The sequence below is a fragment of the Austrofundulus limnaeus genome, unplaced genomic scaffold (assembly GCF_001266775.1).
Source record: "Austrofundulus limnaeus strain Quisiro unplaced genomic scaffold, Austrofundulus_limnaeus-1.0 Scaffold639, whole genome shotgun sequence".
NCBI classification, from domain to species: Eukaryota; Metazoa; Chordata; class Actinopteri; order Cyprinodontiformes; family Rivulidae; genus Austrofundulus; species Austrofundulus limnaeus.
Genome location: NW_013953041.1, coordinates 106,862 through 109,865, shown reverse-complemented (window position 1 = coordinate 109,865; position 3,004 = coordinate 106,862).

Sequence of the window (3,004 nt, the reverse complement as noted above, 5' to 3'; positions counted from 1 at the left end):
TTGCAGTAAAGTTGTGTTTAGTTTGCAGTAAAGTTGTGTTTAGTTTGCAGTAAAGTTGTGTTTAGTTTGCAATAAAGTTGTGTTTAGTTTGCAGTAAAGTTGTGTTTAGCTTGCAATAAAGTTGTGTTTGTAGTAAAGTTGTGTTTAGTTCGCAGTAAAGTTGTGTTTGTAGTAAAGTTGTGTTTAGTTTGCAGTAAAGTTGTGTTTAGTTTGCAGTAAAGTTGTGTTTAGTTTGCAGTAAAGTTGTGTTTAGTTTGTAGTAAAGTTGGGTGTTGTTTGTAGTAAAGTTGTGTTGTTTGTTGTAAAGTTGTGTTGTTTGTAGTAAAGTTGTGTTTGCAGTAAAGTTGTATTTGCAGTAAAGTTGTGTTGTTTGCAGTTGTGGTGGAACTAATACTTTTATGTTTAATCCAGTAATTCATGACATCCTTTAATGACCTAGGTTTTCATGACATGCTGTTCATCTGCAGACAGAATGATTAAAGTCAGAACAAGATTTGTTAACAACAGTCATTCTTAGATATCACTTGTGTTTATCTTTGTGTTTTCCATTGACCTTGTATCAAATCTTGCTAAGATGACATAATGGGGTTAATATATAAATGAGGCCTCTCAAGACACAGTGTTCAACAGTGGTGTGGAGAGACAGTGACAGAGAGAAGCAGAGGCACAGAGACAGGACAGGTTGTTCTCTGTGTTTCCTGTTGTTGTAATAAAACTCAGCTGATCATCTCACGGAGTACCTTCATTCTTGGACCACGTATTTCTGTCTTTGTTAAATACATATTGCCATAACAATACAGTATTATCAATATTAAATTTAATGTTGCATGAAGCTCCTAACAGAGTGAGCAGAGGCAGTCTGACATCAGTTACTGAAGCTTCATCAGCTGGGCATGAAGGACTGGGTCCAAACTACCAGAACCATAAAAAACTATTGGTTTTAATGCTTTTATATTTTGTATAATACATAAGTCGTGTTCAGGAAATAATAATCTTCATGAATCATGTTCTTATACCTCCATCTAGTGGTGAGATGCAGAATGAGAGTCAGAGTGTCGACTGAAGATGTAAGGGGTCAGGTTAGAGGACTCAGAGGATCCCACCTGTCACCTGATGACTCTGCACAGCTGGTAAAAGAGAAGCAGGAATGTTCAGAGAAGGGAGGTTGACCGAGTAGGGTGAGAAATGGGGGAGGGGACAGAAATAGTTGGGGGTGTGGTCTGGTAGGTGGATTTAGGATGTTTGCAATGAGGTTAATCTAATCAAAATAAATGTTTACATTATTCAGAGTTCTTTATAATGACTGTTTACAGATCACTGATGTTAGGCTTAGTTTTATTTTATGGTTTAGGTGTATATTTCATTTCATAATATAGTGTTGGCTCGTCAGTAAGAGGGATTAGTTTCATCATGGTATTACTCTGTGACAGTTCAGGGTTAACCATGGACTGATGGTAGCTGTGCTGCACAAGATTGGTTTAGAAGTGTGTTTTCTGATGTGTGTGTGTCTTTACAACTGAATTTGGAATGGACTAGGATGTCATGGAGTAAAAACTGGAGGTTGGGATTTTTGGCAGGCTGAGAGAACTTTTACAGTTTTAGCTTCCTGTAAGGATTTGTTTTAGTTGGTGGAAATGTTGTTTTATGGTTTTGTGTGGTGAAATAGGAATAGTGTCCAGTTAATGTCAAAGTCAATGTCAAACTTATTTGTATAGCACATTAACAACAAAAGCTGACCAAAGTGCTTCACAGTTCAGTCAAGACATCAATGATAGATGCAAATACAGAAACACAATATAAGAAAAAGCTCTAAATGAACCTCTAAATCTTAAACATAAGCCAAAGAAAATAAATGAGTCTTCAGCAGAGATTTAAAAGCCTCAACAGTCTCTGCTGACTGAATATTAAGATGTAAACTGTTCCACAGCTTTGGAGCAGCTATTGCAAAAGCCCCGTCACCTCTAGATTTCAGTTTGGGTCTAGGAACATCTAACAGGAACTGGTTGGTAGACCTGAGAGCTCTGACTGGAGTGCAGATGTTAAGAAGATCACATAAATATGATAGGGCCAGACCATTAAAAACTTTAAAAGCATCAATAAAATCTTAAAATCAATTCACGTGTGAACAGGAAGCCAATGGAGAGAAGCCAGGACCGGGGTTAATTGTTCATGCTTTTTAGTACCTGTTAAGGTAATGTAGTGTTTGTTTGTTTGTTTGTTTGTTTGTTTGTTTGTTTGTTTGTTTGTTTGTTTGTTTGTTTGTTTGTTTGTTTAGGGGGTCTTCTTTTGTTTGTGGTCAGATTTGGTGCTTGGATGATCTCTCTTTTAACTTTGAGCAGTAGTGATCTGGGATATTTCCTGTTTTTTAAGGCTCTGAATATTGTGTTTGAGGCTTGGTCCCTATCAGTTGTGCTGGAGCAGACCCTCTGGTATCTGATTAGTTGAGATTTTAAGATGGCTTTAACTGTGTGTTTTAGGTGGAAACTCTCCCTTTGTAGGAGTTTATGTGAGTCTGTTGGTTTGAAATACAGTTTGCTGTCCAGTTTACCTGTTATGGAAATTTTCTACACAACCCCCTCATGTCTGCAGGAGCTCAGCTGTGTGACATGAAGCTTCCAGCTCCAAGCTGACAGGAGCTCAGCTGTCAGACTGCAGGAGCAGTGGATGGTAGGGTTTCACCTTATAGAAAATACTTCACATTACACCTCTTTATAAAATCTGGTTGTTTTTGGATTAAACGTGTTTATGAATTTAATTTGCTGCTCAGTTCCTTCTGAAGGTTTTATCTTTATTATATTTTATTGTATCACTATCACTGCAGTCAGATCAAAGTTCAGGTTCATTTCATCTGAACTTCAGACTCTTGAGTCTGGAATAAAGAATTGTTTGTTAATGTGTTTTTTATCCAAATCATGTCATTCAAAACCAAACAAAGTCAATTTAATCAATAAAGTTTCTGTCAGGAAACCAGACTCGTGTTTTGTGTGTGTGTGTGTGTGTGTGT